The sequence below is a fragment of the Amborella trichopoda genome, chromosome 5 (genome assembly GCF_054954075.1).
Source record: "Amborella trichopoda isolate Santa Cruz 75 chromosome 5, AtrichopodaSantaCruz75HAP2 v2.0, whole genome shotgun sequence".
Lineage (NCBI taxonomy): Eukaryota > Viridiplantae > Streptophyta > Magnoliopsida > Amborellales > Amborellaceae > Amborella > Amborella trichopoda.
Genome location: NC_142340.1, coordinates 46,256,502 through 46,281,341, shown reverse-complemented (window position 1 = coordinate 46,281,341; position 24,840 = coordinate 46,256,502). Strand labels below are relative to the sequence as shown.

Below are 24,840 nucleotides of genomic sequence, written 5' to 3'. Positions count from 1 at the left end.
ATAACGGTTTTGAGATAATCAATTATAAGGTTTTCTAACGTCAAAAGAACATTTTATGATGGATTTTTTATGTACACTTTAATTCTATATATTAAAGTGGCGACCTTATATAAAATTTTGGAAAAAAAATGTAAATATAAATTATGTAAATATCTATTATATATTATGTTATTACAAAAATACCTGAAACTTTTTGTTATTACTCATATGTCTAATTTTTCAATTCCATAGCACTTTAAAAAAGAAAAAACAAAATTGCCTATTTTCGGTTTTTAAAATACCAAACTTTATTAATTTTCAGTTTTTCTTAAACCAAAATTTATAAAATTTTGGTTTCTGAAAAACCGAATTTTAGTGCTTATTGATATTTTTTGTTATTATTTGGAAAATCATAAGCTTTTACCAGCCCCGTGTTTAAATATTTGGTATATGTAATATTGATATTTAAAAATTTTGGTTTTTGAAATTCAGTTTTTCAAAAACCAAAAATGGGCAGTTTCTCTTTTTTAAAAAAAATATTATGAAGTTGAAAAAATAGACATCTGTATAATAATGAAAAAATCCAGGTATTTTTGTAATGACGAAAAGTATAACAAATATTTACATAATTTTGCCTAATTTTTTTCCTTTTTAGAAAGATGCCGCACTATAAATAAAGGCATTATATACAATGAGACCATCTACCTTTGGTACATAGGGGTCGCAATTATTTACAATTATGTAATGCGAAATCTAATAGCTTGGGTGTGTAACAAAGTTTGAGAGAGTTTTTTATTTTAACTTTATGCTTGGTTAATGAAACAAATGCAACCACGTGATTTCACATCCAATGGTCAAGATTAATTGTGACCACCTAATACCAAATGTAAATTATCTCATTATAAATAACTGCATATTCCTAGAGCTTGTCCTTTTATAAATTGAAATGTTTATATAGAGCTAAGGCTCTAAACAATCAAATTTGAGCCTACCTCAAAACTTTCACTAGAAGAGGTGGTTTTGATGCCCAAATATCTTTAAATTGATCATCTCGATATCAAGATGCAAGGACATGAGAAAAAAATAGATTTCAAGTTGTGGAAATAATGCATTTTGTAACGCCTTTTTTGACAGTCAATTTTCAAGATTTTTAAGTTTTTATAGATCTATCGATGATCTACACTATTTGTAAACTTTATAAATAAAGATGAAAATATATTTTAAGGCGTTCACAAAGATTTTCAATAGTAAAACTATATTTACTGACATTATTTAAAGGTAGACCTTGATTTGATTGTTTAGAGCCTAAGCTCAACACAAACTGCACCTTTTTATAAAACCTTTGTATCTCTCTCCACATCCGTAATTTCAAAGACTCGCATGGTATGTCAATTGAATTTTATAGTTGCATAAAACAATGCCAAGCATGTTAATTTTGATATTTATGAAGCTACAATTAATACGTGACATTGTTATCAGCTGATATCTAGCCTTTTGCTCGCACCAAAGAGTTAACAAACCAGTCGATTAAATTATGGGAAAAGTTTATATAGAGCCGAGGCTCTAAACAATCAAATTGAAGCCTATCATAAAAATATCACTAGAAGAGGTTGTTTTTATGCTAAAATATCCTCAAATTGATCATCTCGACATCAAGATGTATGAACATGAGAAAAAAATAAATTTCAAGTTTTAAAAATAATGTATTTTGTAACACATTTTTGGATTATCAATTTTTAAGATTTTCAAATTTTCATAGATATGTCTATCTATATTATTTTTAAAGTTTTAAAATTTTATAAATAAATATGAAAATATATTTTAAAGCTATCATAAAGATTTTCAATAGCGAAACCACACATTTCATACCATTCGAAGATAGGCTCTAATTTGATTGTTAAGGGCCAAGGCGCTATACAAACCGCACCCTTAAATTATATGAATGCAGTAACCAACAAAATGCTCGTTTTTTTCGAATTTAGATATATAACACACGCCTAATTATATGTCCCTCAAATGTTTTTCATTTCACCACCCATGGTGATAGGGATTGCAGTGGTTCGGGCCTAGCCTAGGCAGCAGTCCAATTCCCCACTAGTTTTAGCCTTATTAAGGCCGTGGGCCAGATCGGACCATATAGAATCAAAGAAAATAAGAAAAACAATAAAGGAAAAAAAGGGTCGGACCAGCCCGCGCTGGTCAATGCCCATGAGCTCGACCCTACCCTCAACCCGTGATGACACAGCCCTACCCGAAATGCTTGACCCTAGTTTTTTAGCTTTAGAATAACCGGGCGGGCCGATTGCGCAGCCCACCCCCTCGCCGACCCATCGGCTCCCACCATATGGAACGTGTCCCCCAAAAGTATTAATGTCATATCGCGTCTTGCCTCAAAAGGCATAATAGACAAAGGCCGGGAAATACGGACTTGAGAGCCAAGAAACTGCAACAATGGTGGCCGTGTTACTTACTAGTTACTACGGTTCCCAACACTTCATCACATCTCTGGTATTTCCGATATCAGTTTTCACTTTTTACTTTGTTTATTTGAGGGTTTCTTTTCTTTTGATTCTCTCGAATTCGACCTATTTTTCTTGAGAAGATGGCTCCCTGATCGTTGTTTGATTTTGAATTTTTAGGCTTTTCTAATCAATACTTTTCGCGCATCATGATTTAATTCCGTGCCTTTCATGGTTATTGAAAACCGTGTTGAAATTTTCTGGTATGGATTCAGATTTATCGACCCGATTTTGATTGGATCCTCAGTTTTCCACTTCAAAACTAAAAAAGAAAAAGGAAAAAAGTTGGATTGCCAATTTCGGGTTCACTTAATTTGTAGGTTTCACAGAAAATTTGACGTAAGAACACCTTTGAAAGGAAACTGAGAGATTTGTGCTGCTATAATGGATACATGGATTTATTTATTATATTTTGATGATTACAGTTAATGCAGCCGACCCCAACTAGTTGGAAAAGGCTTTGGTGATGATGATGATGATTAGATACCATGGATGCATGTTTCTGATGTCTTTCCTGTGTAACTTTACATGCTATTTTCACACGTGGCACGTATGGCTTATGTATGGATGTATGATGATCGGGAACGTCATGGGTTATGTATGCATGTAATGATGCCAATAATCGGGAACTCTTGACGTGTATGTTTTTTTTTTTTGGTATTTCCTCTTCCTGTTTGATAACCTTGCTGGATTGTTAAGGAAGTGTGATTTAAATATTATTTAAATGTTATATTTATATATTATTTAAATATATATTTTATATTAAATATAAAATAGTATATAATATATGTTGTATTATAAATAACTATTACATAAATAAAATATATTATATAAGAAAATATATTATGTAATATATTATTTAATAAAATATATTATATTATATTATATATATATATATACATATATATATATATATATATACAATGTATATACATCTATATAATAAAATACATTTTATAATATATAATAAAATGTATTATATTTAATAAATATATTATATTTACATAAATATATATTAATAATTTAAATATAAATATATATGTTAATAATGTAAATATAAATATAAAATGTATATATAACATAATATAATATATAATATAGTGTTTTTGATGTTTATGTTTATTAATGTATATTTGTATTATATATAGTATATAATATAAGGGTGCGGTTTGTATAGGGCTGATGCTCTAAACAATCAAAGAAAACGACACCTTGAAATAATGTTGAGAAATGTGGTTTCAATAATGGAAATCTTTGTGATAGCTTTAAAATACATTTTCATCTTTAATTATAAAATTTAAAGCTTCAAAGTGTAGATCGAGCAGATCTATGAAAACTTGAAAATCTTGACAATTGACGGTCCAAAATGCGTTACAAGATGCACTATTTCCAAAACTTGAAATCCATTTTTTTTCATGTCCATGCATCTTGATGTCGAGATGATCAATTTGAAGATATTTGGGCATCAAAACAACCTTTTCTAGTGAAATTTTTGAGGTGGGCTCTAATTTAATTGTTCAAAGCCTCGATTTTTATATAAACTTTTTCCAAAATATAATATATGATATTTGTCTATTGGATATAATATTAAAAAAATATTATATATATGTCATATATAATATATAATATATAATATGGGGTGCGGTTTGTATAGAGCCTAGGCTCTAAACAATCAAATTAGCGCCTACCTTCAAATAGTGTCGAGGAATGTGGTTTCAATACCGGAAATCTTTGTGATAGCCTTAAAATATATTTTCATCTTTATTTATAAAGTTTAAAGCTTCAAAAATAGTGCAGATCAACAGATCTATGAAAACTTGTTTGAAATCTTGAAAATTGATGGTCCAAAATGTGTTACAAAATACACTATTTCCGAAACTTGAATCTTTTTTTTTCTCATGTTCATGCATCTTGATGTCGTGATGATCAATTTGAGGATATTGGGCATCAAAACAACATCTTCTAGTGAAATTTTTGATGTAGGCTCTAATTTGATTGCTTAGAGCCTTGGCTCTATGTAAACTTTTCCCTGATATAAATATGTATAAATATTATATAAATAATATTATATAAATATAAAAAATATATGTAAATATAATATAATATAATATAATGCAAATATAAAATAACAATGTAAATATAAATATAAATACAAGGAGGGAGGCAGAATAGGGTTTGAGGAAGAAGCCCTCTTCGAGGGCCAAGTTCCTATTTTAAGTTCCATGGTTTTAGACAAAACTTTTTTTCTTAAGCACAAGGGATTAAGGAAGTTTTGGGGGAGATTCTTTACTGTTTAAGTTCCGTGCATCAAACACGGGAGTTGTACAGTAATGGGCAAGTTCCTTCTACCTCCCCCTAATTTCCTGTTATCAAACATACCCGTACATTAATGGGGAAGTTCCTTCTTCCTCTCCCTAACTTCTTATTATCAAACACGCTCTTAGTTTGTCTTTTGGGAGCTTCTTTCTTTGAATATATGTAATTTTTCCTAAGGAATTTTGTTTAATGTGGACTTTATGCAAATTTCTTAGGATTTACTCCTCGAATAGTCAAAGCAGTACATGTTGGTACTATTAAGGTTTCCTAATTTAGAAAATTGGGACATTTACAAGTTTTTATAGGTTGATTATGTTGTATTTTGCGTTGGAAAATCCGATATGCTATTTCAAAATAATAACCCTCTTGTTCCATAGTGTTTTGGAAAGTACAATGTATTGGAAATTTTGTTTTGTTTCTCTCACATTGAAGATGTAAATGAGGGAAAGCTTGCTTAAATAAGAGGATACCCTTTTCATTTGTGTTCTAAGAATCAAAGGGAGAAAATGCCTATGCAGAGTACGCATAAAGGGCGATTGTGTTTGTGCGTGTGAGAGGGCAAGGGCGTTTATGGCGCACTTTGCACTTCATACGCCTGCATCGACGCGTAAGGCTGCTTATGCTAGAGCACGTGTGCGGGTCAGGCTCGTGGCTCGTCTCTCTTTTTGCCGCAACAGACATAACCACCAGTAAACTATAGGGAAACATTTTGGTAATGTGCCCCTTGGATAGCTCCGGTGGAATGGTGCATTCCGGTGAAAGGTGCATTCCGGTGAAAGGTGCCCCATTGGATGGTTCTAGTATATTGGTGCATCCTGGAGAATCGTGCCTCTCCGGTGAAGATGTGCTGCTCCAGTGGATTGGTGCCTCCGGTACCTGTGCTCTACCGTTGAAGTTGCGAGAAAGTTTGGTGTAACGTTTACGTGAAAGTTGCGGCAGTTGCTTTCTCGGAACTCAAAGAGTTACCGCGTGACTATTGGATGCAAGTTGTGCATGTCACTGATGGTTGAGATTTCAAGAGATGCAGTTGTTGACTTTGAAAAGTCATGTGTAGAAGTTTAAAAGACACTTTATCTCTCTATAAATAGGGACTTTTTCCTCCTGTTTACATAGAGATGCAATACGAATTTCGTAAAGTGTTTTGTGAGAACTTTATCTCTTGAGATAAAAGGAAATTCTGGTGCTCTAAATCTCGTAGTACTTGTGCATTTGTATTGGTGAGATAGTTTCTCAATTATTTGCTTCTATGTATCCCGAGGAAAAATTTGCTTGAATAGAAACTTCAATGCACATTGATTCTTATCATTAAGGGGCAAATTTTATTTTGAGAAAATCGCACCTAGGATAAGAGAGATTCATACTAGTTTTGTTTCTCTCATCTTTATTTTGCCCTGTTTCACCCTCCCATTTCCAACAGATTATGTGTCTTAGCTTTCTACTGCTCCGTGTTGGTGAACACTGAATACTATATATGGTTAGACTTACCGTGGAAAGCTTTATAGTTTAGCAATTGAACTTTTGTACGTGCTACATGGAAGGGTGGAACCAATGCGATTCTTTACTAATGCTTTTAGTCTTTTCACATGGGTATGTTGGCTTTCAAACTTGATATGCACTAATCATCAATTGAAGAGGCGAATCCCCTGGTTTGTTAGGGGTGTCATCCGGCGAGTAGTGCTACAATTATCTTTAATAACTAATTAGTGATATTTTTGATGATTGTAACATATAAGATAGTTAGAAGCAATCAGATTGGACCCTTTGCTGATGTTCCATTTTGCCATATGCAAGACTAAAGCATTTTGAACTTGAGCAAACAGTGTGAAAATGTTGATTTATGTGATTTTAGATGCGTAGAAGAAGCTAGGTTAAATATTAACTTAACAGGACACTTGGGAATAGGCAAAGTTATGGAAATTATTCACTTTACATGTATACTATGAGGCTGTATATTTTATTTATTTATATCTTTAACCTATACTTTATGGTTTATGATTGCAGATTTTAACTTATGAAGAACATGTCTGTCCCACAAAATATGTAGATATTTGTCCAGAAATAGTAATTTATTAGATGTGTTTATAGCTGTGGCTGCAAATATTAATTGGTGAACTGAAATTTGTTTCAAGTTGGAAAACATCGCCCGAGTTGACTTGACTTGTCAACTAGGTCAGTTTTATTAATGAGAAAATGGGATGTGTCTCATTTTTCAGTATATATATTTCTCTGCTGATTTGACTAATAAATGGTTTCTTCTTATGCAAGTGTTGTGGTATCTTAGGTGAAGACCTTCACACTATAGGTGCTTTGCTTTTTTAAAATTTTAACCCCAGAAAAACTTGAAATAATATGCAATTTATTCTGAATAATTATTTAACTCACCAAGTGGACTCTATTTTGGCAATAACCTCATTGGCTGCTGAGTTTGAGCTTCCCAACACTACTATTAACTATATGTAATATTACAATACACCCCTTGCATCATTCTTTGCATTGTTGAAGTTCCTTTGAAAGGCATTTGTTTTGAATACTTTGAGACCTCATTGGTTGCTGAGTTTGAGCTTCCCAACACTATTATTAACTATATGTAGTGTTACAGTACACCCCTTGCATCATTCTTTGCATTGTTGAAGATCCTTTGAAAGGCATTTGTTTTGAATATTATGAGCTCTTGTCCTTTAAAGAAATACTATATAAATATATACATTTTTGTGCATGCATATGCATGTGTGCTTGGAGTGCATAATTGAAGGTTTGGGGTTCTGGTGACATGGGTAGGGTTCATACCTGAGTACCTGGCCTGTTGGGCCAGACAAGCTCAGCATGTAGGATCATAGTCAGATTGGCCCAGCCTGGCGAGGTCAGGCCCAGCTCAGCCTATAATGTTGAATGACCAAAGACCCCTTCAAAAAGTTTATTGTTTTAAAAGGGAAGTTTGGTAATTTGCTATTTGCAGAAGTTAAGGGGAGGGGGGTCAAACTTAAGATTTATCTAGTTCCCAGCGACCCATAGTCAAGACCAAAAATAATGAGGTAGCCTTGACTTGTATTTTTTTAGTATTACATTACATAAACCAGTGTCTTAGAACAGATGGAATGAGGCAAAGTGCGGGTCGGAGTCGTCTCACCTATTCTTGAGTCTGCTCAGACTAGACTTGGACTATAATCATTGGTTTTTCTAAAGACTTAGGCAGGCTCGATCAAGACTTGAACAGACTTTTGTCAAACTTGGTCAAAGCTCTGGTTATCATAGACAGGGTCATTCAAAACCAGCAGGATGCCAATAGGGTGAGGGTTTTGAGCATCTGGGGCATGTCCAGGTCAGGCTCACCAAGTTTTTACCATTGATCTAGACAACTAATGCAATGTTTTCTAAGTATATGGACTGGTTCCTGGCGATAAGAATAGTTCAGGCTGGGTTTAGGTCCTACCAGCCAGGTCGAACTAGGAATTTGTCAGCATTGGGATGGTGCTATTACTAAATTGGCCGCGCTGAGACAGGGGTCAACCCTACCCGAACCCGGCTCTATATGTGTGTGGGGCGTGTTTGGTGTGCCATATACATCATCCGTTCGATGTGATTTTGTCTTGTAATGATTATATGCTTCTTCGCTGAAATTTCATTCCATTTTATGTACAATGACTTTTGTAAGATGTGATGCCATTGGAACCATAAAGGACATGCTTGCGTTGTATTAGCAGAATAGATGAATTGCATAAAGCTTTGCTGGTAACTTTTGACTGTAATGCAGCTTATTAAAGGACATTTTTTGCTATGTCAATATGTTCCCATGGTGGTACCATCATTCTGAAAAAAGAGTATTGCTTTTTTGTTTTTAGTGTCAATGATAAATAGGTGAGATTTATGATAACTTTATGACATTTTTCTATTCATAGTAACCTGATGATATAATATGTTCATTATATATTCCCCATGGGATTTATCTCATATTTTTTTCTAAGCTTTGAGTAAAGATCCATCAGATCTCATTCTATATTCCCATTTGTTGGAAGAATGATGTCAATCGTTTTATTTGTCTTCTACAGCGTTTAGTAGAGCAGCAAGATGCAAATGTGGTGATTTTTATCAATTGCATGGTGGATTGCTCGACTCAAACTTCTGTATGTTGTTATGTGATTTCGTTTGTGGTGCATGCAGACTTTCCCTTTTTTTTCAATTTCATTTCATACATTTTTATACATGCTATAGATACTTAAGTAGCTGAGATTTTCATGTCAAGAGATTTGAGTTTATTTGGAATTTTGAGACACCCATGCTGGCATGGAAAGTTAATTGGATTCTACAAGAATAGGTGTGGAATCAGTATTGTTGTTTCTTAAACATGTAAGCAGAGTCTTAAATATGTGAGTAGATGATGCTCTAGTAGGTGAGTGGCAAGTTAATATTGGATGGTAAGCAAGAAACACTGATGGAAATGCTGCCTAATCCAAAATGCATATTGTAATCTAAATTGCAATAGAATTATATGCAGGTTTCTGCTTTTTGATAACTCACTTTTGTTGTTGAAAGTAGTGTGCGTATGTGTACAAACACACGGATAAAGTTTAAATTCAACTAGGTGCTCTTTTCCTTCAACATTTGTCTACCCACCGCCTCTTCACCATCTGATCAAAATGTGGATTGTGAGGATCTTATATTGTTGCATATTATGTTTTCCCTAACAAATTGGATTGTGCTTGAATTTTGTGTTTGCATACTTCTCCTTTGAGCGCACCTGTAAAAACTGTAAAAAAAATATTTCTTAAAAATAAAATGACCACAATACCCCTAAAATATTCCTTTATATTTTTTTACTGGTGCCCCAAGTGAGAAGTATGCATACCGAATATTTCATTCCAATCCAATTCGTAGGAAAAAAGATAAAATTAACGTAGTCATCACGCTCTTACTTGGGTTGTGAGGAAGGGCAGAGCGAATGCTATAGATTGGTGCTCTGGGGTGTTTTGAAGGTTATTTCTCTTTCTCTGCATGTGTGCGTGTGTGTGTGTGTATCTTAATTACCAATATCTTTTAACCATGGGGTCTATTATGCTTTGAAATCTCGCGCCTATGCTCCAAGGAATGAATCTCACTTCTCTGGGTTTTCTGAACTCTGGAATCTCAATCTTTCCAATTTGGGATCAAGATTCTGAGTTATAGGGGATCCATAGCGTAGTATGGTCTAGCATTGTAGTACAATATAGTATTTAATATGGTGTAGTATATATATAGTAAATTTAAATATAGTAGCATATTATATGGTATAGTAGAATCAAATGGATTATCGGATTGCATTATGGTATAGTATTAGTATTTACTACACTACTTCACTAGTTAATTGCTCTCGAAATTCTTGACTTTAACCATAAGAAGGTTTGTTACACACACACACACGCACGCACTCGCGGACGCGGGCATGTGCACTCGCACACGCACGCACATGCACACACACATGCACGCACACACGCACACACACACACACACACAGAGAGAGAGAGAGAGAGAGAGAGAGAGAGAGAGAGAGAGAGAGAGAGAGAGGGGTGATTAACTCATTTAGTCAGCTTGGTTATGTGGTGAAAGCTTGGTTATGTGGTGAAGGGAATAATTATGTCTATTTTTTATTTTTATACTATTCACAAGTTGACGCAAATAAAATTGATGTGATCAAAATTTTATTTTATTTTATTTCAATGGATTAATTTTTGTTTTAGTGAATAAGGTAGTGCGTGAGTTGTTTTGTGAACAGGGTAGTGCATGAGTTGTTTTGGGGATATGGTTGGTTTTATTATTAGACAAAGGATTAATTTGGTTTTAGAGCGATAAATGTTAATTAGCTTTAGTTAGGAAAGGCTTCCTTGAGATGGTTTGATAAGGGAGACACGAGTTTGAGAGAGAGAGATTTTTTTTTTGGGTTTTATTTATTTTTTTCAACAAAGTGTATTTAAAGGGAAGATGTCCCTTCTTTGTAAATAGAGAATTGGATTTGAGTAAAAAATTCGGGTCTTGTGAATAGTTTTTTGGGGTGGACTCCCTTGCAGATCTAGAGAAAGGGTATAATCTCTCATCCTTTATTATTAATTTTATTTTAATTATTTTTTCCCTTCATCTTCCCTCCATCAGTTGGTATCAGAGCATGGTAAGATCCAGCCATTGCAATGCTATTGAAAGCTACTTCTGCTATGGATGATGGCATGACACATAATTTTAGAAAATTTAATCAAAGTCATGGAAGATGTTGGAAGTGAAGTTCGTGAAATGAATAAGCAATTGTACCGTAGAGACAAAACTACTTCCACAATCGATTCCAAATGCCGATCCTATATGTAACAAGCACATCGTGATGCAAAATCACGATTTGAGGAGTGTCCATATGATCTTGGTATTCAGCTCGATCTTCCCAAGTTTTACAAGGAACTTGAAAAAGAAAAAGAAATCCCACTGTTCTACTTCGGGATGAGCGTGGAGCATTTGATGAATCGGTTTATTTAAGAAAAAAGTATCGAAGCTCATGGTGGGACTACATCACTAATTATTTGATTGGCCCCTGTAGGGTATAAGCATGAGGTTGAGCTTCTCCAATCTTAGGACAATGATGCGAATAAAAGTTGGGGTTGTTAAATTTTGTTTTATTTTTTTAATGGATTAAATTTTGTTTTTGTGAATAGGGTAGAGCGTGAGATAAATGTTAATTAGGTTTAATTAGGATAAAGCTTACTTGAGATGGTTTGATAAGGAGACGTGAGTTTGAGAGAGAGAGAGAGATTATTTTTTTTGGGTTTTATTTGTTTTTTCCAACTAAGTACATTTAATGAGAAGATGTCCATTTTTTGTAAACAGAAAGTTGGATTTGAGTAAAGATTTTGAATCTTGTGAAAAACTCATTTGGGGTGGACTCCGTTGTTGACCTATAGATGGTATAATCTCTTACTCATTATTATTATTTTTATTTTAATTAATTATTTTCTCCATCTTCTCTCCATCACAAGTACTATTCATGAGTACTGTTCATAGGGGTAAAGTGTCATTACAAAATTTATGTTTTAGTTAGGATATAGAGGCTATGTTAATCATTGTATGGACATGTGATGTTGTTGAATATGAAATTATAATATATATGAGGTGTGTGGGGCTTTAGAGGAAAAAATCCACTTATTTTTAGAAATTGAAAGAGAGAAAAACTTAGGCTTTTGGAACTCTAGCTTGGGGTATGGAGAAGAAACCTTAGGTTTTGTTGAATTGTGCTTGTGTTTGGCTTGTTTCTTGCTGATTTTATTGTTTCCTTCAATTTTCCTTGCATCGAATTGGTATCAAAGCCCGCGATCTACACGAAAACTATTGTAGCACTGTACGAAGTTGCTGTAGCACTGCGTTTTTGGTTCCCTAGGTCAACAACAAAGCGGGGAAGTTATAATGGGGGTCTAGGGTTTGCTGATTTTAGCTAAGGTTTTTCCAAAACAACATAGATTTTGTTGATTTCAATAGTTTTTTGTTGATTATTTTGCCTAGGGTTTGTGATTTCAGCAAACCCATGGCAACAAGAAAGGGCCGTAGAAGGGGGGTTTTCGTAGGTCCACTACGTTATCCCATAGATGGCCTAATTGAGGAACTTGAAATGTGAGTACAATAGATGGCGTAATACTTCACAAGCCTCAATAATGGGCAAGACGGTGATCTTTCAGCCCAAGAGGATCTCGAGAACAAGCCTTTTCACTTTTGCGCTCTACATGGGAAGTCGAGTGATGAGGATAGTGACAAAAGACCTAAATGCGGGCAACATCACTCTAGGGTTTTCGATTTGAAGGATGAGATTCTTGATTTTGACACAACATGTATCGAAAATCAGAAGGATGTAGATTGGTATCTGCCACCAATCTTCGATGCATACATAGATGAAGAATAAGATCTTATAGGAGATCCAATCTATAATCATGATCAAGATTTTGTGGTTGAATTGATATTTGACGAGGAAAAAGGTAAAGAACTCAAAGGAGAATTGATAGGTGAAGTTGTTGGTTTAGTCGTTGATCTCAAAGATGCACTCGTGGTGTGTTCTAGAGTTGAGCGTGGGCAAATTCAACAAGGTTGCATAGCTAAAGTGATACAATTTCAACAAGTTTATGAGACTACAAATTTTCTAGTGACAAACAATGACCCTTTTCTTGAGGGTTTCTCAGTTCTAATGCACAATCATTGTGTTTTGATTAGTGCAATAATCCACAAGTCCCATGTTCATGTTTACATTATTCGAGTGGAAAAATGTTGTTGGACTAGTGCCAATTTCATCTTAACACACTTCAAAACTCAATGACTAGTTTTCTCTAACCGAAGGAAAATGATAGAGGGAAAAATTATTCTTGTTTTTTATTTTTATTCAACTTTAAGTGATATATAATTTTAGGGTTTATTTCTAGGGCTTTTTAGTGTTTGGCTTGTTTCTTATTGATTTTATTGTTTCCTTCAATTTTCCCTACATCATTTTGTTAACTACCAAGTCAACTTAGACTTTTGGGTTTTTTACCACCGATTTAGACCTTAACTACAATTGTTATTTTAGACTCATACACGAAGTGGTTTACCTGATACTTGTTGCTTTTGTTTTTCTTTTTGAAATTTTATGTAGTTTACATCTCCTTAATAGATATTTTTATGCAACTGGTAAGATAACCATCGATGCCTGCAGTTAACATGTGGTCATCTGTAGCTTATTTATCATGTTTGTTCATTTTTTTCATGTTTTGGAATTTTGTTACTTGTCATGCTGTTATCTAATCACTATAATTTTGAAAACAGGTGTAAAGGGAGGATTAATATATCCAGATAACTTCTGATTGCAGCTGCAGTAGATCTACTTGAATTGCTTCTATTTTACCAGGTAGGCATTTTTCATAGAACTTGGTAACTTATTAGTTCTTTTACTTCTGGCTCTGTCTGGAGTAATTTGCAGTTCTAGTATCACACTGTAGTTTGTGGTTAATTCCTGTGCTTATCAATGAAAGCAAAAATGCTTTTCAGGTTAGTGTAAATAAAAACTAAAAGATATCAGACATATAAGTCTTATCTAACGTGTTATAGTTTCTCTCATATATTGCAATATTACAAATAGAAGTCAGAATCTGCTTTGCTACTTCACATCAGGGCACACAGTGTTTTTTTTAAAAAATTGCATGTACATTTAATTAGATAGGAGTTTGGTCACTGTTCTTAGGAACATAATATATTTTTTTTCCCTCTTTCCATTCTGGAAGGACAAAAAAAGATAAAATCTCTACTTCACTTAATATTAGAGGCATAATAATTAAACCTGTTACATGGTGTGATTAATGGTCATTCTTGAAAGGATTGGAGGACCCTGTCTACTTTCTGAAAGGTCAAGAGTGATTATGTGCCATCTCTCTCTCTCTGTGCACCCTTTGGCAACATCAGAACATATATAGTCACTTTTTATTCCCATTATTGCTGTAGTCTAGGCTAGTCGTATCCTTTTTTTCTGATGTCAGTTAAAATTGGAATATTTTCTAAAGCCAGTGGTATTTTGGCATTATAACACCCTACCATTGTCATTTTTTAGTAGCTGTCCCCATAGGGTCCTCACTTTGTCGGGTGTTGGTGTGTTGCTGTGATGGTCATCTGACATTCTGTGTCCTAGCTGGTGGGTTTTCTTGCTTTTCTTTCAGACCACACGAGTGAGATTTGTATTTGATGGAAATGCATTTGTTTACTTCACTATCTAATTCCTCTAGGACTTTGCTATAAATTTAGTTTCCCAGATTAGTGAATACAATAGATGCTTTTTGTTTTCCAAAATGATGTTGATTAGGGTGTTACTGGCTGATATGTCTTGTCTTATCTGATAAGGAACTAGTGGACATGTTTCTTCAAAGCAATGTTAACAAGCTTCCTGAATAAATTAAGGTCTTATGTCATCCTGGTTTGTATACTTTGTTCCTTTTGAACAAGCAGTTGCTCGAGTAGTATTTTGTGATTACCTTGCTGGAAAGCTTGACCATAGTTACCGGGAGCTCCTGCTTCGGAATCTCGCTCCGGCGTTCCGGAGCCGGGATCTTGCTTGGAACCTGTTCCCATCTTTTTGGGATCTCACTTCAATTTTTAGGATTCTCGATCCTATTCACAACGGAGCTCGCTCCCGATACTGCACGGAATGCGTTCCTTAAACTTTAGAATCTCGTTCTTGAATAAACTAGATCCTTGCTCCCAGAATTTTAGGAGCGCGATCCCTACATATCCAGAACTCCATCCCTAATTTTCCAAAACATCCTAAAAGAAACTTCTTAAATAAAAGTAAATTTTAAAATAAAATAATTGCATTTTAAGCCAAATTTTCATAAAAGTGGAGTTCTGCGATGGGAGCGTAGACTAATCATATACAAAACGTGATCCTTCCTTGAATGGAGTTCGATCCTTTCCAAATAGGAATGCGGTCATTCTTAGATGGGGGCGCGATCCTGTTGTTGATGGGAGCACGATCCTAATGAATATGGGAACACAATCCCATTTGACATGGAAAGCGTTCCCGTTAAATAGCGATCTTAAATGTATTGGGAACGCGCTCCCTGTTCATACGAGATCTCGATCCGCAACTTTTACCCTCATCGGAACTCGCTCCCTGAGCTCTGGAGCTTTAGGCAGACGTCGCTTCGATGCTCCCGCTCCCTGAACCGGAGCCGCTCCCGCTCTCAGTAACTATGAGCTTGGCATGCATGCCTATCTAGAAACCTTGGTACCTCTGAGCAGTAACTGTTATTGAATGCATTTTTTTAATTTGAAAGAAAAATTAAACAAATGGTCAAAATGAACCCTAGAATATTCTGCCTCATTTCTCTGGATTTTGAAATGAAATTTAAGAAATAGAATATTTGGCAGAAAAGTGTTCTACTTTGAAAATTGTATCAAAAAATTGTTTCTAAATCTTGTTTGGCTATTTCTCATGATCAGGGTGTAATTGCATAACTATGGATGTCTTCTTGTTCTTTGTAATTTTTTGTTGAGTTTTGATATTTGAAATATGCAAATTATAGTCAATGTTCCAAGGATTGGACTAGTGATTGAATTGGTGAAGGCACAGGTCTAGTTAAACCGCTTCATCAGTCGGATTGGTGTAGTAATTTAAAAAATTAAAACAATTATGGAAAAAGAAATAGAAATCCAAAAAGGAGAATCGTAAAAGCCATTAAAAAATAAAAACTGTTAATTTTATTTTATTCCTTTTTGGTTTTTAAGTGATTTACAAATTAAAAAGTGTAGAAATCCTTAAAAATAAAAAAAATGCACAAAAGAAGAAGAAAAATTAACGTTCATTTTACATATTGTAAATGCCCTTTAAAAATTACAACTATGTCAAACACATTTAGAATGAGTCCTCCATAGACCCAGCCAACCGTTATAGTCCTTACAAAGAGTGAAGAGGCCATTTCCAGCGACACTAGTGCTGGAAAACGGTCCTCAAAAGACTGAAACAACATAACAAAAATGGAAAGAGGAAGAAAAATGTAAACAACTGAAAATGCAGAAAAGAGGAACGTTAGAATATGAAAAAAACCAAAAATATTTTCAAATTTTTATTTTCTTATTTGAAATCCAAAACACATAAAACTAAGCGTAAATCACCTGGACTTACATGGGCGTTGAATACTCGGATTTTGTGCCTGGGTTGAAATACTCGGATTTTCCTTTTTCAATATTACTTGGATATTTTGAAAAAGGACATCATGGGATTCCTGGCTGAACTTCACAAGCGAATCAAGCTTTATAGCAACTTCAAATTTGCATCTATAATACTGATTCAAGAAATATGGGTTTCCAATATCAAAGAGGATAGACCCATTATTTTGGGTAGAGCCTATAAATAAAATCCTCACATGGTATTAACTAGTGGGCTAAGAATGATCTTATGTTGAAGTTTTTTAAGCAAACTGAGGTGCGCAAGGCAGACATATGTGAAATAGTGTCTCATTAAACGTGATTATTAACATGGGAAAGGCAATGTCATGATTCGGATTTCCTTATAGGTTTTGGACTGAGATTGAGAGTTTGGATTAAGAAGTGTGTTTCCATTGGAAGAGATCACCTTCACAACAGTGGCATGGTGCGGCGGCAGTTTCCTTTGGGGCCTTTGGAAGGAGCTGGAATAATAGGATATTATACGATGAAAGAGCAAATATGATTAAGGACGGGGCTATGATGTGGCCATGACTCGAATGAATTTTGAGGTGTTGGTGCTTAAGGCTTCATTCTAGACTTGTGATGCCACAACAGTGAAGACTAGCTTTCTTTTGGCAGAATTGACGTGTTATATGCTTCCTTCTTTTGGCTACTATTTACTGAAGCAGATTTATTCAACATGATTGATGGGCTGGAAAGGAAGTCGACTAGCTGTGGTATACCATTTAAGATGAAGCCAATAAGAAACAGACAGAGTGCATGTAGATGAAGAAGATTATAATCAAAATAAAGTATCTAAGGAGATGAACAGAGTAAGCGAGGCGGAAGAAGATATAAAAACATCATTAATAGACTGAAAGAAGCATATCAGAAACTGAGCATAAACAAAGCAAACTGGACAGCATACTAGAAACAAAGAAAACTGGAAAGCGAATTGGAAAGAAGAACTAAAGCACACCAAAGCAGTAAATCTAGACTGAGAGGCTCTAAGCAGCTCTCTGTTTACCAAATTATCATTTTCAATGGACTGTCAGGCCTTTTGGTTTAAAAAATGCACCTACATATTTTCAAAAAGTTTTAAGCAACATTTTTGAACCAATCTCGACACAGGCACTAGTATATATAGATGATATACTCCTCTTTTCTCTAGATCTTGATAGTCATATACTTCTATTAGAAAAATTCTATTCCTTGTGTTGTAAATATGGCATTATAATTTCTGAAAAGAAATGTGTTTTTCTACAACAGAAATTGATTTCCTTGGTATGCATTTCCATAACGGAATGTATAAACTCCAGCCTCATATAGCAAAACACTTATTAGAATTTCCAGATATTTTATCTTCCGTAAAGCAGATTCAACAATTTCTAGGAATTGTGAATTATATGTCCCTTTTATTCCAAAGTTTGCTCTCTTCACTAGTCCACTTTATCTTCTTCTAAAGAAAAAAGCACCACCTTGGACAAAAAAACAGATTGGGTGTGTTCTTGAGCTCAAGAGACTTTCCCATAATCTTCCTTCTTTAAAAATCTCATCTACAGGAAAAAGGATTTTACAAACTGATGCTTCGGATGAATTTTGGGCATGCATAGTACTTGAAGAAAAAGATAAAGAACAAATGATTTGTGGATATAAAAGTAGAAAATTCAAAGAATTTGAATTTCATGACCACTCAACATTTAAAGAAATCCTTGCAGTAAAAAGAGGAATTGAAAAATTCTAATTTCATCTGATAGGCCATTTTTTTGTGGTAGAAATGGATTTTTCAACATTTTTGAAAATTTTTCAGATTAAAAAACAAGATTCTTTCAAATCCACAGTTACTCAGATGGGCAAGTTGGTTTTCACAATGAAATTTTGAATATAAACATATTTTTGGAAGAAATAATATCTTAGCTGATATGTTTTCTCGAAAGAAATATTCTGAAGATACTATGCTTTAAATAGTCCCCTTCTGCGGAGCCATAATAAGAATGGATGAGAATGAACCAAGAGATGTTCTTGATGAAATTTATGACATCATACTCACCAAGACAATAGAAGCGCGAAATGAAACTATGTAACAGAAAATCCATGGAATACTAATCAGAAATCATGGAGAATGTTTTCAAAGAATTCGATGCCATCCTTTTTATCCTTATTCCAGACCCGACACTATTATAATATGCCTAAGGAAGCCCTTTGTTTTTTCTGGTGCTTTACCTAAAACCACCATATCTGTTTTAATTTTCATGTGAGAAAATTATTATCCTATCTCAAACATTGTCATTTCATACAATAGAATAATTATGTCCATCCCAACCCCAGAGCTTTTAAATTTTACAAGTTTTTATTGAAACATTACAATTATAATCAATGAATAGAATCCTTTGATTATTATCACAGACCTTATGTTGTTAAAGCCTTTCACTTAGACCTTCAATCCCATATTTATTCTGAACATACTTTTATCACCCAACACCCCCATATCCAAACCATTGGATTGTATGATTCTAATCTCCTGAACTTCTGGTTATTTCAAACTGAACTATAGAAAGAACTAAAAGTCCTCACGTGCTACATTAACAGAATCCAGCCAGAATAGATTCCTTTAGATGTCTATGTAGGAACAACAATATGAAATGATGAGACTCCTCGAAGTGCTGCCCTTCTACACCAATTACATATATGGCTTGTTGACCATCCTCCACCACCTGAAGGACCAACTGATAGCTCCAGTGATGATTCTTATACGGGCCCCGCACATAGTCCATCCAACCATTCATCACCAAGTTATGATTCAGATGGATAGCCCCTAGACTATGACACAGATTAGAAGGCCACCTGGCACTCTACTGTTCATGACACCTGTCACTGTTCATGTTGGCCACCTGTCCACTGTTCATGTCACCTGTCCACTGTTCGTGACACCTGTCACTGTTCATGTCGGCCACCTGTCCACTGTTCATCCCACCTATCCACTGTATATGTCGGCCACCGACAGCTTTTTATTTTATTTTGAAGTCTGGATTTCAAATCTGGTGCCTATAATAGGCTTTGTAGGTTTTGTGTTCAAATATAGAGCTGCGTAGAGCCTCTCAGTCTAGATTTACTGCTTTGGTGTGCTTTAGTTCTTCTTTCCAGTTCGCTTTAATGTAAGAGGTTTTGCATGTGATGAACGGTGTCATTTTTTTACATGATGACAGTGTCACTTTTTTAATTTTTTTTTTTTTTCTTCTCCAAGAGAGGTTCCACATGCCTCCGTTATTAGCCCCCATGCATGAAGAGGGCTTTGACAAGAGGCTTTCCCTCTATAAAATGGGGTGAGTGCAGGCATGTGCATTGAAGTTTCATACTTCCTTCGCATTCCTCTAGTTGCTTGATGTCAATAGCTGACATCTATAGTATACAGCAGGGGTCTGTCATCCTCTACTCAAAGTGTGTCGAACTTTGGTGACTTCAATCTACACTTTAATTGAATAGTTCCTCAATGTCCATCAAATTGTGATCATAGTTACCAAGTTGGGGATTATCAATAAATCGACTCACCATGAAATCGAAAACTAATCGTTTTTATTTTAAAAAGTCAGATAAAAAAATCGGCTAAAAAATATGAATCGGCAAAATACTTCATGTAAGAGATCGTGAATATATTAGACTAGGCTCAAAAAATCGGAGTCAAAAGATTGGATATATTTAAAATATTAGAAATTTTAAAACTCTCTCTCTCTCTCTCTCTCTCTCTCTATATATATATATATATATATATATATATATATATATATATATATATATATATATATATATATATATCAGTATAGAAACAATTAATAGTAGTGAACATCGGAGTCAACAGATCGGATATATTTAAAATATCAGAAATTTTAAAACTCTAAATATATATATCACTCAGTATAGAAAAAATCAATAGTAGTGAGGAGTAATGCTTTCACTATATATATATATCACTCAGTATAAAAATGACCTCCCTATAAATATAAATTTCAAATATTCAATATGATATATCTCTAAATCATAAGATGATTATCTATTCTATTCGTCAAGATAAGTATTGGGTAAGTGGATTCAATTTTCATCTTTCAAGAAAGAAATTGTCTACCCCATACTTGCTAACCATGGTCTACCCATAACCACCCGAAAAAATACTCACCATATAAAAATAGAAATAGAAATTTAATAAAACAGGAAAAAGATATTGAACTTTCCAAAAAAAAATCAGAGTATATTAATAGGAAAGTTTTTCTACAACGACTTTTTCAATTTTGAAAATTCGCGTTTTAAACTTCCTTTTGAAAAGATTGCGTATTTTTATCGATCTATTGAAAAAATCACATATTAAATAGTTTTACAAAAAAGCGCCACCTTTTTTAAAAAGTCACGATTAAATCGGCGACTTGCTAACTGTGATTGTGATGCATTGTGGACTTTTACGTTCTTGTTGAGTACTTTCCAACCAACCAAACAAGCATGCATGCACACATATCTTCCGCATTTCGCCAGTTGTCTTATTAGAGGAAGAGTCAATTAGGGTGCTTCATTCTATGCTTTTAAGTCCAATAACTGCGGTGATTTTATAAGAATCTCTGTATTCATATGGTCTAGCCCGACCACCTAATAAACCTAATTAGGTGGTCTAGCCCCCAAACCATGGGCGGAACTCTTTGATGTGAAAATTTTTAAATTGTCAACAAAGATAAAATATTTGGAACATAAAACGTTAGATTTATTGTTTCTGGAATGGATGGACAATTCAAAATCCATCTTCAAAAGGGAGTTGATTTGGAGCGTTTGTTGAGCTCCATCTCATTTTCGGATATTGATATTTGTGGTGTTGGGGTGAGTACATATTTGACATTATTCAAATCAAAATAACTGATCCTCCTATGCTCTTGGGAGCTCGACCATGTGTTTTAGGTGGTCATGCAGTGATTTGAGAGTAATATAGTGAAACCACTCCTCCAGAAACCATCCAAAAAGAAAAATAGAGAAAAGAAAAATAGCTTTAGGACGTGGTTTTGTTGTAGAGAGAAAGAGAAAATACAGTAATACAGTGAATGTCCATTGTTTGTTTGATGGGTTTTAGTGTTTGACCCGTTTCCTTAGTGTTATGCATGTGGGCTTGGTGAAGAGTGCATAACCCCTTAGTGATGGAACAATTTGCAAAGGACCTGCTTGTCCTACACAAACTTGTGCTACTTTGGGTGAATTAGCTCTCTCTCTTGGCGGGCCAGTTCTTTAGTACAAACTTATATGAGGGTATTGAGATACATCAGCCTAGACCGAGCGAGCGGTGAGCCTGTTGCGGTGTGATATACAAATGTGTGTGCATGTCCAGATTGGCGATTAAATATACTCATTGCAAGGTGTTGGGAAAGTGGTGCTGATAGATGGCTAAGTTGGTGGGAGTTGGTGGATTGACGAGAGCTAACAGGTTGAGTCTTGGTTGGTTGGACTATGAGTAGCTTGGCTTGACGGGACATGGGTGTGGACCATGTACAAGAGGCAGACCTTACACCTAGTTGGGTTAGTGTGTTGACCCTGGAAAGAAAAGAGGGGGAATTTGAATTTGAAATGTATAACTGTAATAGACATGGACTTGTTTAATGGCTATAGGTTGTCTAAGAGTGGGTGCTTGTATGTGTAGTGGAATATGTATATTATGAGTTACGTAATGACCATGCATTTTTGAATTAGTATGCATGAGCATTAAGGACCTGTGGATTTGGTGGATCGGACATGTAAACCCCTTCATGAGCTGTTTGGGCGGTCATTGATGGTGTCTCTGGGGTAGTGTAACTGCTGCACCATGTCTTGGGCAGTAATGAGGTGCAGGCTTTAATGTCCAATGTAAAGGTGGACGAGAGATATAAACCCATTACTTGGACCCTTGTGGGCCATTTCATAATTGTATACGACAAAGTGTCTTAGTGAAGTAAGAGTGGGCTACTACTCCTGTCTATATATTATGCATGCCCTCCATGGTGTTGTTTGCTCTTTCATGTTGTGTGTGTGTGTGGAATTTTCATGTTGTGTGTGTGTGTGGAATGTTGACTTTGCCTTAGTCCAGGTTTGACTTAGACGAGGCGCTACACTAGTAAAGTGGAAAATCAGCCTTATGAGAGTTGATATCAACGTGTGGTTCAGTGATCATGGCTGGCGGTGTCTTGGCGAAGTTTGGGAGCGTATCAAGTATCAACCACCTCGAGGAGCATTTGGAGCCATTCATGACCTAACGGGTCGAAGACGGTGGATTACTTGGTGACCTGAATTGGTGTCTTGGAAGCCAATGTAGACGAGCAATGTGGCACCTATGGTGCTCATATGCTTGACTCATTGACAACCAGAAAGTCTTTGTAAACTCCTTCAAGGTGAGTCCTGTGACCCTGCAAAAGAAATGATCCTGGTTAAGAAGGCATTTTGTAGCTCCAGGCGTGGCTTGGACTCACATAGAGTAAGGTGTCAAGCTAGAGGTTGCTTATGCTCGTGAGGAAGATCAAGTCGGTATTGTTGCCACGTGTCTCACTGGTTCTAGTGGAAGATAGGGGCTGAGGACTCTTATAATACCCAAGGTGAACACTTTGGAGACCTTGAAACAAAAAGTGAAGAATCATTTTTTTTCCAAGGAATGCAGCCTAGGTGGTTCATGAGGCTTTGCAGAAGTCTTGACAATTTCGATAGATGAGCTTTGTGAGGGAGTATGTGCATGCGACGCGCTAATGTCTCCTACTTCCTTTCCTCCAACCCCTTGTTCTCTTCCCTGATTTTCCTCCATAACTTTGCTGCATCATATTGTTCCATCCTTCAAGGCTGTTCTTGTATCTCATGTTTAGATATATGGACCATGACCATCGAGGATCCATTATTCAACTTCATTTCTAGGGTGCACGGTGGGCCCAGGCCGAGTTGAGGATGCAAGTCATGTGAGATTGCTATAGTGCCTATTGAGGGCCTAGCAAACTGGAACCTTTATGGCCATGTGGGGTCGACTCACGAGGATGGACCTTTGAGGTCTGATTGCAAGAAAATGATGAATTGGAATGGCAGCATAGTAGCAGTTGACCATGGAGAGAAGGACCTGAGAAGGGCTTATAGGACTATTTCAAATGCAAGGGCGACCACTGGGTGAGGGACACCCTCTAAAACTGCCCCTCAATGCAGCTTAGCTAGTTGAAGATAAACTTGGTGAACATGATACCATTGGTATAGATTGGTTTGGAGTCTAAGCCAAAGATTGTTGAGGTGGTTGAGACAAGGAGTCAAGTGATGCGGAGACCATTGGTAGTGGGGGTGGACAAGTGGCCAATGTTACCTCTCTCCATGCTGGTGTGGCATCATTGATCAATAGGGGGGTGCGATGTGAATAGAAATCCATCTAGCCCAATTGGAGTAATAAATAGGAGATTCGACAGCCGAAATGATAATTACATGTATCACTCAATTGTGATAAATAGGAGATTCGACAGCCGAACTAACTCGCACCTCCTAACAGGTGCTATACTGGGTCTGCGTCATACATGGCTAGCCCACTTAAGTCTACTCTCTCTTATCTTATCGCCTATTGGTGCCACACTTAAATTTTCTTGAAGGGATTCATTTCAATTCTATCCCTTCTTGTCTTGCCACTCATCCATCTCAATATTCTCATCTCCGCTACATTCATTCTACGGATGTATTGGTTTTTGACCTCTTAACATTCTGTTTCATGGAGCAAAGATGGTCTCACAACTATCCTAGAGAACTTGCCTTTCAGCTTCATTGGTATGCGGAAATCATATAAAATTCCGGTTGCACATCTCCACTTCGCCCACTTAGCTCTAATTTTGTGTGCGACATGTTCCTCAATCTCTTAATTATCCTGGATTATCGACCCAAGATATTGAAAGTGCAATCTTTTTGGTATTTCATGGCCGTCAATCTTAACTACATCCTCGTTTCTATTTCTATTATTATTAAACTTGCATTCCATAGACTTTGTTTTAGTCTTGCTAATTTTAAAATCTTTAGATTATTAGAATATCCCTCTGAAGTTCTTGCTTTGTGTTGATATCGTTTCGGGTTTCGTCGATCAAAATTATGTCATATGCGAACAACATGTACCATGGTACCTCATCTTGTAAGTGGCTAGTTAAGTCATTAATAACTAAGACAAAGAGGTATGTGCTCAATGTTGACCCTCGATATAGATCTATTGTCATTGAAAACTCGCTCGTCTCTCTACTAATTGTTCGTATGCTAGTCACCGTTCCATCGTACATATCTCCCACCAAGTCGATGTTGTGTTTGGAGATTCATTTTTTTCTCAACTCCCACCAAATCAAATATCGAGATACTTTATTATAAACTTTCT

At 35.5% G+C, this 24,840-nt stretch overlaps 1 long non-coding RNA gene across 16 annotated transcripts in view; it reads left to right on the top strand.

Moving 5' to 3' along the window:
• The first annotated feature begins 2,117 nt into the window (after positions 1-2,117).
• The window catches only part of LOC110007059 (uncharacterized), a 55,281-nt gene continuing 32,558 nt past the window's right edge, over positions 2,118-24,840 (top strand). For 10 of the 16 annotated variants that reach the window (XR_016056564.1, XR_016056558.1, XR_016056565.1 and 7 more), the window contains exons 1-3: positions 2,118-2,487; positions 8,861-8,935; positions 13,605-13,686. This is a non-coding gene — a long non-coding RNA (uncharacterized LOC110007059). Of the gene's footprint in view, positions 2,488-8,860; positions 8,936-13,604; positions 13,687-16,840; positions 17,416-21,596; positions 22,440-22,555; positions 24,415-24,840 lie in introns of those variants that run through there. The other 6 variants (XR_016056561.1, XR_016056563.1, XR_016056568.1 and 3 more) reach the window with 6 other exon arrangements.